This window comes from Mustela nivalis, assembly GCF_964662115.1.
Source record: "Mustela nivalis genome assembly, chromosome: 17".
In the NCBI taxonomy this organism is placed as follows: Eukaryota; Metazoa; Chordata; class Mammalia; order Carnivora; family Mustelidae; genus Mustela; species Mustela nivalis.
The window spans coordinates 16342413-16355596 of NC_139036.1; the positions used below are offsets into that span (position 1 = coordinate 16342413).

Here is a 13184-nt window from a genome sequence, read left to right on the forward strand (position 1 = left end):
AAGTCACTCTTCTCAGACTTCCAACTTCTGGGCCAGGAAATGTCTGAAATGGTTCACAGAAAAAATTCTAGAGATAGCCATGACAGGACATGAAATGGGCTCTTATTCTATTCACTGTTCTTCTCTAGATTGCCTTAGCTTTGCTCTTTTTGTAAAACCCTGGTTTCTAATACTCATTCACTGGTAAACTGCAAACACTATCTCCCTCTATTTTCCTTTCCCTCCTCACCTTTGCTTAGTATCTACACATATTAAACAGAATGCCCCCCCCAAAAAACCAAAACAAACAAACAAACAAAAAAACCCAGAATGCCCATTATATGTCAATATATATACTGACTGTATTTTGTGTATTGTATATTGTCAATTTAAAAAATTGGAAAAATTGTATTTTGCCAATTAAAAAAAAACTTGCTATTCTGGGTGCTTCTTCTCCTGAAACATGTGATATCCATCCTCAGTTTTTGGTGGAGGAGTTGTGAGTCAGCTAGCTCACACAAAGACATGAAAATGTGGTGTTCCCCCTAATGGTTACTCAGGATGGAGACCCTGGCTTTGGAAACAAGTATTTGATAATGTTGTTCTGAAGAAGATGCCGGTGGGTCCTAATACTTTATTCCTAGGCTATGTCAAACCTCAATTTAGTTTCACAGTCCTGGGTTTATTTCCTGAAGAAGAATCTTTTAAAAACATACCCCATTCACCAGTACAAATATATTTTTATCTTAAATGGTGGGTGGAGGATGCAAACATTTTGCTTTTATTAGCATTTTAAACGTTTCAATTAAATACTCATTAATTTTTTTAAAATAGCTGATTTCCGTCCCATTTCCTGACATGCATTATGCTTTTCTCCTACCTCTCTTTGATCCATCTTCCTCCAGCTTTAGCTTTTCCCCCCAGTCCAAGGTAAATCATATTCTACTCTGGTCCATACTATCTACTTTCTCCCTATCCTTCCAGCCACCCCTGAAGATCCCCACTGCCCACATCCACACCTTCCGCATGAGAAAGTCAGTGGGTGCTCTAGGGGCATGCTGGTGCCCCCTTTCTCATTCAGGTAGTTACTTCCCCATCAACACCTTTTTCAGGGCACCCTGCACATCCGGGTTTCAGAGGCTGTAGATGACCGGGTTCAGCATGGGGCTAAGGATAGTGTTGAGGATCCCAATCCCCTTGTCCTTATCTGAAGCTGACACCGAGCCCAGACACATGTAACTGAAGAAGTCAGTTCCATAAAAGATACAGACTACAGTGAGGTGGGAGCCACATGTGGAGAAGGCCTTCTTCTTCCCCTACACTGAACAGATTCATAGCACTGCAGCGGTGACATGGGCATAGGACACTGAGATGAGGATCATGGGGAACACCCCCATGAAAACGGTCCCCACAAAAAGCAGCTGCCCATTGACATGGGTGCTGGAGCAGGAGAGCTGGAAAAGGGGTGGGAGGTCACAATAGAAGTGATTGACCACATTAGGGCCACAGAAGTCAAGCACAGATGTAGCCACTGTGTGAGTCAGAGCGTTGATAAAGGAAATGGTGCAGCAAATGCCCACCAGGGCTCCTTGGACTTCACAGCTCATGCAGGTGCTATAGGTGAGGGGTTGACAGATGGCCAGGTAGCGGTCATAAGTCATGGCTGTCAGGAGGTGACAGTCCACACCAGCCAGGAGATGGAAAAAGAAGAGCTGTGAAATGCAGGCAGCATAGGGGACTCTGCACTGGTGGTCCAGGAGACATGCCAGCATTGGAGGGACAGTGACAGTGATGCATCTGATGTCTAGCAGAGATAGAATCCCCAAGTAGTAGTACATGGGCATGTGGAGTTTGGGCTCCACAAAGATGGCAGCCAGGATACTGAGGTTGCCTCAAACAGTGACTACATAGGCAAAGAGGAAGATAACAAAAAGGATGGGTTGCAGTCTTATGCTTTCTGTCAGGCCAAGAAGGATGAACTCAGTGACAGTTGTCCTTTTGCCCCAGGCACCTGGCTCCATAGGATGCTTCTGATCTCTGCAGTGGGAGAAGACCTGAACCTGTCAAATGGGGAGAGAGACACATAGTAGGCACCTAATCTGAGACTACTGGATGTTGGGGATTCTGGCGTGAGCACCTACCAGCCTGAAGCTTGAGTGGTCTCCTGGAGGCCACCATGAAGCCAGACATGAACACTTTAACTGCTTTTTCAGGATCAAATCCAGGGGATGCCAGAGAAGGGACTGGGTCAGAAGAAACTACTCTGTGGTATAGGACACTGGCTACCTCACAACATTTTTAATAGCTATTGAGGTTGTGTTGGTATAGAGTGACTGAATAGTAGTTTTGACTAGCTCAATGAATAGATGAATGTATGAGGTTCTAGAAAGCAGATTATAGGAGAGTAGCAACAACATTAGAACAGTAGGAGGATGAAATAAATAAGAGATGCAAGAGAGTGAGAAGAAAAGGATCAAGGAGCAGACCAAAATACAGAAATACTCAGAGGCTAAATATGGAAGTCATGAAGGCAATTTAAGAGAGCACAGACAATGTTTTTAAAGTGTAAACTATGAGTATTGTGCTAAGAACTTCATATTAAGTTTCTTATTTAATTTTCACAGGGCTCTATGTGGTAACTGCTATTATATCTATATTATCAGGACACTTAGGTTTTTAAAAGGTTAAATAAGTAGCCCAGTCCTCAAACCCAAGACTGTCTAACTCCCCCAAATCCACAATTTAATTTTGTACAGCCTCTTACAGAACTTGGACATGATGTTACTGATGTCTTATAAATGACATTTTGTGTGACAAATAAAGGAAAGATATTTTTAAGTCTTCAGGTCTTGTCATCACCACAACGATTCAAAGAGGTCAGGATCCCATCCATCCATCCATCCATCCACTCTTCTATTCAATAATTGTTTATTTGTTAAGTGAAGTAAGATTCTGCATATATTTTGGTGGTGGAACTAATAGATTGGGCATGAGGTATGAGAGAAAGAGAAGGTACAGGGATGATTCCAAGATTCTTTGCCTGAGCAACTGAAGTTGCTATTAAGTGATATGGGGAAGACTGATGATTTTTTAGGGGCTGGGGTCAGAGATCAGGAGATTTTCCAAGGGAAAAGAGGGGATTTGAAATCCCAGGGAACATATAGCTAGTTTCCACTCAATTGCACATGGTAGCAGGTTGGGTTTCCCAACAAGTGCCCAGACAACTGAGGAATGAACCCATGATGTCAAAAGTTCTTCAATGTGACTGCATCAATAGCTCTGGAAAGGTAACTATGGGGCCCCTTCAGCTGGACTCTTGCTCTGCTGGGCCACCCTTTGCCCTTGACTGTGCTAGTTTTCCTTTCTAATTAGAACACTCTTCCATTCCACATCAAAACTCCATCCTTCAAGGCTCAGTCTTGGGACATTGCCCCATCATCTCAAGGAAGTCCTCCTTATCCACCCCAGTTTTTAATTGATCTTCCCCTCCTCTGATGAGATAATTAATAACCTGCAAATGGAGAAAGGGGTGGGGAGCTGAACCATTATGAGGTGTAGCTTGCCCGAAATCACACTGGAGGGCTACTTGGAATCAACAGCACAAGACAAAGAATGTAGACTATGTTGATAGGCTACCACAGGAGACTTTACACTACCCCTGGCACCTCCATTCTGTCCTTTCCTGTGAAAACTGTTGGCAATCTTTCGGGCTCAAACTCTGTTGGGCTAATACTGACCCTCTTTTGGAGAAAGAAGACTGCTAGTCTCTCACAGTTTTGTCTCCCTTTCCAGAATCTACCTCCACCTATGACCACCACTGATCCTCACAGTAGGAAGTCAGCCACAAACCTCTCAGACACTGTACACTTGGGTATACTTTTCTATCACAATTTCAGTCTTGGGAAAACTTTAACTCTACTAAGAGCTAGACTCAGACACAGTGCAGAGTGACAATGCCTCCTTTGCCCTAAGCAGGAGATACATGTCTCCTGATTATGCCCTTCCAGAATGCCAGAGGTGCTGAACTCTAGGAAACAAACTGGGGATTGTTGGTGGGGAGATGGGTGGGGAGATGGGATGACTGGGTGATGGGCATTAAAGAGAGCACTTGATGTAATGAACACTGGGTGTTATATGCAACTGATGAATCACTGAATTCTACCTTTGAAGCTAAAAGACAAAGGCGGGGGGGAAGGAATACCCCAACACCTGCCACTGCCGGGACAGGCAATTTGTGGATGCAGGTTATTTGGTGAGAAGAGAGAAGATATTTGCAGGGATCCCTAGTGTCACCATAGGAAACGTCCTCACAGATGGATTTTCTTAGCTTAATATTAAGCCCAGTCTGGGTTTGAAATCATAGCAGCGACACGGCCTGGTGTCACAAAGCACAGGGGCAAGAGTTCATTCTTGCTCTAAGCAGCAGCAATGCCTCTTCATCCTGGATGTATTTGTCTACTCCCCACTTCTTCAATCATCTCCCACCTTGCCTGTTCATACAAGGGTCAGTTCCCCTCAAGTTCTCTCTCCAATATGCTATATGTAGTTCTTTCTCTCCACGAAGCCATGCACAAACTCCCACTCTCTCTTTCTCTCTCCCCCTCTTCTCCCCTTCTTCTTCCTTCTCTCTCTCTCTCTTTTCCCTCCCCATCCCATTCTTCTGGTTTACAAGAATGACAACTCAGAACAGCTGAGAACAGAAAGAACTGTGGAGTTGGAGTCCAGGTGCTTATGTTATTTGTGTTATAAACAAGTTTCTAACAGCATTGGGACTTTGAGAAAGGAAAAATGGGGGGAGGGAGAAGGGAGGGATGGAGGGAGAAAAGAAGAAATGAAAAGAAAAATAAAACAGAAATCTAATGTTTCCATAAATGTATACTCTGTTATACATTAGTACATTATATGTTACATTTAAACTTTACAGATAGTCTTGAAGAAAGGTAATCATTTTACAAATGAGAAAGGTGAGGCTCAAAAAATTTAACTCATCAAAGATCACATATGCAAGAGTTTGTTCTGAATGAAGAACTTGTTCTTTTTCTGCCAGCCTTTGTTGGTTCCCAAGTCCCTTGCCATTAACCATCTATCTGTCTGTCCATCCATCCATCCATCCATCCATCCATCCATCCATCCCTTTTCCCTTCTGTAGTATGAAAGGGGATACTACATTATCTCCAGGTTTACTTAAAGGTGTGAGATTCTATAAATACAGGTTACTCTGCCCTGACCAACCTAAATAGCCTTCTTGGCTCTCCCAGACTCTTCTTTCCCCTATTCTTTACCCCAGTCAGTTCCCTCTGATGTCCCTCTATTTGCAAGCTCTGACCTTCAATCTTTCAGTCACTCAGAGTGGAAAACCTCACCATGATATTTCCCTACCTTTCCTGAATCCAAGCATCCCTTGGTTCTTTGTTCTATCAACAAGGAAAAAGCCATATGAGGATCATAAATGATGTCCATCCCCCCCTTACTCAAGATGGAAGGAAACTAGGAGCTCTGGAGCAGTGGAAAATATCATGATGGGGCTTACCTTTCTGTGAGTACTCTGGGTGCTACTCCTGGCTGGGGACTTGTAGAGATGGGGTGAGTGCTAAGCTGACCCTAGGTGGCCTGTCTCCAAAGGCTTATAAAAGATGTGAGGCAGGAGCCCAGAGAGTCTATTCTGGTGCTCTATTTGGCTGCTAACAAGCTCCAAAGGTCCCTAAAAATTAATTCTTTCGGGGATTTCACAAGAAGCCAGAGGCAGACAAGCAACCTCAGTTTAAGGGTTTAAGGGTTTCTCTCATCTGCCTAGTATTTTGGATTCTATTAAAGAAATACTAGATTTATTACATCATTCCAGGCTACTAACGTCTCCAAGAAAGGAGGAAAGCTAATAGTCCTCGTGTTACAGATGGAAATGGATCCAGAGGAGTTAGATGAGTTGGTAAGGCCAGAGAGTGGGCTGTGGTGAAGCTCAGGAAGGGCCCCAGCTGAGCTGATTCTGGTGCTTTTTCTCTCAATTATATATCACATTGGTTTTTTTAAGGTAAAACTTTTAAAAAGTTGGGTTAACTAATGTATAATTTCAGTTGTGAATTTCAATAAATTTTTTTAAATTTATTTTTTATTTATTTTTGACATAACAGTATTCATTATTTTTGCACCACACCCAGTGCTCCATGCAATCCGTGCCCTCTATAATACCCACCACCTGGTACCCCAACCCCCTGCCACTTCAAACCCCTCAGATTGTTTTTTAGAGTCCATAGTCTCTTATGGTTCACTTCCCCTTCCAATTTACCCCAACTCCCTTCTCCTCTCTAACTCCCCATGTTCTCCATGCTATTTGTTATACTCCACAAATAAGTGAAACCATATGATAATTGACTCTCTCTGCTTGACTGATTTCACTCAGCATAATTCCATGTTGCTACAAAAGTTGGGTATTCATCCTTTCTGATGGAGGCATAATACTCCATTGTGTATATGGACCACATCTTCCTTATCCATTCGTCCATAGAAGGGCATCTTGGTTCTCTCCACAGTTTGGCGACCATGGCCATTGCTGCTATAAACATTGGGGTACAGATGGCCTTTCTTTTCACTACATCTGTATCTTTGGGGTAAATACCCAGGAGTGCAATGGCAGGGTCATAGGGAAGTTCTATTTTTAATTTCTTGAGGAATCTCCACACTGTTCTCCAAAGAGGCTGCACCAACTTGTATTCCCACCAACAGTGGAAGAGGGTTCCCCTTTCTCCACATACCCTCCAACACATGTTGTTTCCTGTCTTGCTAAATTTGGCCATTCTAACTGGTGTAAGGTAATATCTCAATGTAGTTTTAATTTGAATCTCCCTGAGGGCTAGTGATGAACATTTTTTCATGTGTCTGATAGCCATTTGTATGTCTTCATTGGAGAAGTGTCTGTCCATATCTTCTGCCCATTTTTTTATATGCTTGTCTGTTTTGTGTGTGTTGAGTTTGAGGAGTTCATTATAGATCCTGGATATCAACCTTTTGTCTGTACTGTCATTTGCAAATATCTTCTCCCATTCCGTGGGTTGCCTCTTTGTTTTTTTGACTGTTTCCTTTGCTGTGCAGAAGCTTTTGATTTTAATGAAGTCCCAAAAGTTTATTTTCGTTTTTGTTTCCTTTGCCTTTGGAGACATATCGTGAAAGAAGTTGCTGTGGCTGATATTGAAGAGATTACTGCCTATGTTCTCCTCTAGGATTCTGATGGATTCCTGTCTCACGTTGAGGTCTTTTATCCACTTTGAGTTTATCTTTGTGTACAGTGTAAGAGAATGGTCCAGTTTCATTCTTCTACATATAGCTGTCCAGTTTTCCCAGCACCATTTATTGAAGAGACTGTCTTTTTTCCACTGTATATTTTTTCCTGCCCATAGAGTTGAGGGTCCATATCTGTTCCACTGGTCTATGTGTCTGTTTTTATGCCAGTACCATGCTATCTTGGTGATCACAGCTTTGTAATAAAGCTTGAAATCAGGTAACGTGATGCCCCCAGTTTTATTTTGGTTTTTCAACATTTCCTTAGCAATTCGGGGTCTCTTCTGATTCCATACAAATTTTAGGATTATTTGCTCCAGCTCTTTGAAGAATACCGGTGGAATTTTGATTGGAATGGCATTAAAAGTATATATTGCTCTAGGCAGTATAGACATTTTAACAATGTTTATTCTTCTGATCCAAGAGCATAGAATGGTCTTCCATCTTTTTGTGTCTTCTTCAATTTCGTTCATGAGTGTTCTGTAGTTCTTCGAGTACAGATCCTTTACCTCTTTGGTTAGGTTTATTCCCAGGTATCTTATGGTTCTTGGTGCTATAGAAAATGGAATTGATTCTCTAATTTCCCTTTCTGTATTTTCATTGTTAGTGTATAAGAAAGCCACTGATTTCTGTACATTGACTTTGTATCCTGCCACGTTGCTGAATTGCTGTATGAGTTCTACTAGTTTAGGGGTGGAGTCTTTTGGGTTTTCCATATAAAGAATCATGTCATCTTTGAATAGAGAGAGTTTGACTTCTTCATTGCCAATTTATTGCCAATTTTTCTTTGACTTCTTCATTGCCAATTTATTTCTCTTTGTTGTCTGATTGCTGTTGCTACAACTTCTAATACTATGTTGAACAAGAGTGGTGAAAGTGGGCATCCTTGTCATGTTCCTGATCTCAACGGGAAGGCTGGAAGCTTTTTCCCATTGAGGATGATATTTGCTGTAGGTCTTTCACAGACAGATTTGATGAAGTTCAGGAATGTTCTCTTTTCCCCTATACTTTGAAGGGTTTAATCAGGAACGGGTGCTGGATTCTGTCAAATGCTTTTTCTGCATCGATTGAAAGGACCATGTGGTTCTTCTCTCTTCTCATATTGATTTGTTGTATCACATTGATCGATTTGCGAATGTTGAACCATCCTTGTAGCCCAGGGATGAATCCCACCTGGTCATGGTGGATAATCTTTTTAATGTGCTGTTGGATCCTGTTTGCTAGGATCTTGTTGAGAATCTTAGCATCCATATTCATCAGTGATATTGGTCTGAAATTTTCCTTTTTGGTAGGGTCTTTGCCTGGTTTGGGGATCAGGGTAATGCTGGCTTCATAGAGAGAGTCTGGAAGTTTTCCTTCTGCTTCAATTTTTTGAAACAGCTTCAGGAGAATAGATGTTATTTCTTCTTTGAAAGTTTGGTAGAATTCCCCAGGGTGTCCGTCAGGTCCTGGGCTCTTGTTTTTTGGGAGGTTTTTGATCACCACTTCAATCTCGTTACTAGATATCGGTCTATTCAAGTTGTCAATTTCTTCCTGGTTCAATTTTGGGAGTTTATAGTTTTCCAAAAATGCATCCATTTCATCTAGGTTGCTTAGTTTATTGGCATATAACTGTTGATAATAATTTCTGATGATTGTTTCTACTTCCTTGGTGTTAGTTGTGATCTCTCTCTCTCTTTTCATTCATAATTTTATGAATTTGGGCTTTCTCTCTTTTCTTTTGGATTAGTGTGGCCAATGGTTTATTGATCTTATTGATTCTTTCAAAAAACCAGCTTCTAGTTTCATTGATACGTTCTACTGTCTCTGGTTTCTATCTCATTGATCTCTGCTCTAATCTTGATTATTTCCCTTCTTATGTGTGGAGTTGGTTTGATTTGTTGTTGATTCTCCAGTTCTTTAAGGTGTAGAGACAGGGGTTGAGTTCTGGATTTTTCAATTTTTTTGAGGGAGGCTTGGATGGCTATGTATTTCCCCCTGAGGACAGCCTTTGTTGTATCCCATAGGTTTTGGACTGAAGTGTCTTCATTCTCATTGGTTTCCATGAATTGTTTCAGTTCTTCCTTGACCTCCTGGTTGAGCCAAGCATTCTTAAGCAAGGTGGTCTTTAGCTTCCAGGTGTTTGAGTTCCTTCGGAACTTTTCCTTGTGATTGAGCTCCAGTTTCAAAGCATTGTGATCTGAGAATATGCAGGGAATCATCTCAGTCTTTTGATATCGGTTGAGTCCTGATTTGTGACCCAGTATGTGGTCTATTCTGGAGAAGGTTCCATGTGCACTTGAGAAGAATGAGTATTCTGTTGTTTTATGGTGGAATGTTATGTATATATCTATGAGGTCCATCTGGTCCAGTTTGTCATTTAATGCTCTTGTTTCTTTATTGATTTTCTGCTTCGATGATCTGTCTATTTCTGAGAGAGGCTTATTAAGATCTCCTACTATTAATGTATTCATATCAATATGATTCTTTATCTTGATTAAAAATTTTCTTATGTAGTTGGCTGCTCCCATTTGGGGGCATAGATATTTACAATTGTTAGATCCTCTTGGTGGATAGTCCCTTTAAGAATGATGTAGTGTCCTTCTGTATCTCTGACTACAGTCTTTAGTTTAAAATCTAATTTATCTGATATGAGAATCGCTACCCCAGCCTTCTTTTGAGGCCCATTGGCATGAAAGATGCTTCTCCATCCCTTCACTTTCAGTCTGGGTGTATATTATATTCCTGAATACCTGAATCTGGTATTATACTCCTGCCTCAAGAACGTTAACATTACTTATGGCGTAATCTGCTGGTGATAAATTCTTTTTTGCTTAATTTTTTCTCTGAGAAAATCATTTTTTCACCTTCATTTTTGAAAGATACTTCTGCTGGTTAACATCTCTGAGTTGACAGCTTTTTTCTTTCAATACTTTATAGCTCCTGCTCTATTTGCTTACAGCCTGCATACCCTCTAAGAGGTCTGTTCTCATTCTTACCTTTGGTCTTCCATATGTGATGTTTCTGTTTTCTCTGACTGCTTTCAATACTATCTTTGGTGTTCAGCAGTTTGATCATGGTGTATCTAGGTATGTTTTTCTTTACACTCATCCTGTTTGGGTGATAACTAAAGTTATCATATCAGGATCACAGACCTTAATTGATACTCTTACAGTGTAAGAAATTCTCCTGCCTCCCATTTAGACATTTCCTATAGGTGATCTACCTGGATATGAGTTTTAAGCAGGATGAATACATGCCAAGAAGGTTGATAAAAATGAAAGCTGCATGGAATTAATATAAATGGTGGCTATGGTAATACAGAAAAATAGGGTTTGACTGCTCTGAGAGATGGTATGCTAATAAGTTTCCAGTTGGAGGATATCAGAGACTATGGGTAGTACACTGGGTCATGCAGTGAAGGTTCCTATGTGCTGATCAGGGGGAAGATGGTGGCCAGATGTATTTCTTCTGCACACAATACTGTCTTTTGCCAGGTTCATAAATGGACATGCTAAATCTAGGCCTGGTCCAAACTTTCTTTTCCCTGGGGTCTTTTCAGAACTGGTTCTGAAGCATTCAGTGATTCTGGTCAGTTTGTGGTGAGTTGAGATCCCTGACTTATGTGGAACAATGTGGTTCTCACAGCCCAGTGTAAGGACTATAAAATGTACCCTACAGAGCAATGAAAAATTCTGTGTGGGCCTCCTGGACAAAGGCCTGGACAGCAAGATGAAGCAAGAGGCCAAAGCTGGGGATCTCAAGGCCTGACTAGAACAGAAAGGGGTCAGGGTATAGAAATTTACGGAGGAAAATTGAGGTTCTAACACTAGAGACCAAGGCTAAGCACCAGTTTCAGGTGCCAGTCAGGAGAAAGGCCAATTTCAGAGTGAGAATATTTAAAGATATGTAGAAATGTAATCTCAGAGAAAAAAGGGAATGAAAAAGAGTGGGTGTCAGAACTCCAATTATAAGTGAATACATTCCAGCTCATTTTTACTGGTTCACAGATACATGCTGAATGGGACAGTCAAGGATGCAAAAAGTAAAGGGTCAAGGAAAGAATTTATAACCACTAGTTCTAAGTCTTAGGAGACCAGATGATGGTATACAAATGAGGTAATATCAAAAGAATAGTAAGGCCAGCAAGAAGATGAGCGTAACCACTTATATGTTTGGTTTGCATTGCGTGTGGAAAAGTCCCTTAGACTGAAGAATATGTGCATCTGAAGCTTGGAAACAAGGAGTCATCAGAACAGATAAAATAATTCAAATGAATAAGATAATTTGGGGTGCCTTATTAAATTAGCAAAATTTTCCAAACTATTGAAATCACAATTTAGTTATATAAATTTCCATCACTATAAAGAAGAAGCTTTGGCCTTGAGTTCAGAGGACATACTTTTAGGGTTTTGCTATTAAGCATATTGTCTGGTTCTAAGTTTGATATAGATGCTTCTTATTTTATTAAAGAAAAGCATGATATTATATCTTAGTAGAATGTGTTGCAAATGGTTGTAATGTCTCTATGCAACTTCATTCAAAATTATTTAAAATAGTCTACTCATCTGGAATCTTCCAGATTTCAAGTTCTAGGATTTGTTCTAACACTGTGATCTTTTTTTTTTTTTAAAGATTTTATTTATTTATTTATTTGACAGAGAGAGAGATCACAAGTAGGCGGAGAGTCAGGCAGAGAGAGAGAGAGAGAGAAGCAGGCTCCCGCTGAGCAAACAGCCCGATGCGGGGCTCGATCCCAGGACCCTGAGATCATGACCTGAGCCGAAGGCAGCGGCTTAATCCACTGAGCCACCCAGGCGCCCCTAACACTGTGATCTTGAATGAGCAATGATGTCCTATGTACTTCAGCAAGAAGTATATTTTCAACTATATAATGAAGAATAGTAATGTTGTCTATACCATAGGCCATTCAGGAATATCTCGTTTCTGTTAATTGGGAAGTACTACTTGCATGTAATGAATTATTATTACTATATTTAGAGGTATTTTTCTATGCGTAACCCCCCAGCATTCTTGCAGTTCTCATGCTAGTAGTGTCAAAGGAGAAATTAATGCCTCTGACAATAATGTCAGAAATCCCAAATGAAAATGCATAAAAATGATTGCATATTAGTTACTAACATAATTCCGGCACTTTGCCTCAACAGACTGGGTTCTTCTTTCTCTCTGTGCCCTACTGTCCAGCATAGACATTTACTAGGATGTTTAGTAGGACTTCAGTAAAAATTTGTTGGATGCAGGAATAAATGAAAAAACTTTTATAAACATTTATTAATTTAAACCTTATAAATAGTGTAAGATAATCAGGTCTGGTCTTCAGTGTTTGAAGGGTCTGTGGGTAAGTGATTGTTAAATCTCTGGGTTTCATAATAAGCTGTGCATAAATTAATATTTTTATTATAATTTTCTGTGTATTTTCAGTTCCTTGAGGGAAGGTGTTAAAGCAGTACCATGAGTAGACATTGTCAGTGATTTAATCAATTATTAATGAAATAATTTGTTAACAAAAAAAATTATATCACTTAATAATATGTACTTAATTATAATATTCTGTCTCTTTCAATGAGTAATTAGATGAGAACATTCTCTTAATAAATATGTTATTATATAGAAAATCACTAATTTCTGCTATAACTTTTTCATTTTCTCACATTCTTTTGTATCTCACTCCATCAACTATCTCCTTTTTGTGGGCACCTTAACCTTCTTCCTTTTTGTTGGTGTTTGCATACCAGATTCTAAAACATGCAACTCTTCTCATCTTCAAACAAAACTAAAACAAAACCCAAAGCCCCTCTAGTCTTCTGTTTTCCCATTGTCCACCTTAGTACTTCCTTCCAATTATAGCTGAACTTCCCCAGCTTCATCTGTGATCCCCATTTCCTAACTTCCTATTCCCTCTGAAATCCCACTGCAACAACCTCCTATTCCTG

The 13184-nt window shown here is 40.3% G+C and overlaps 1 pseudogene across 1 annotated transcript; it reads right to left on the bottom strand.

Moving 5' to 3' along the window:
- Positions 1-1064: 1064 nt before the first annotated feature.
- Positions 1065-2000, bottom strand: LOC309851006 (olfactory receptor 3A10-like; annotated as a pseudogene). The gene has a single exon. The product of its transcript is annotated as an olfactory receptor 3A10-like (transcript).
- Positions 2001-13184: the final 11184 nt, after the last annotated feature.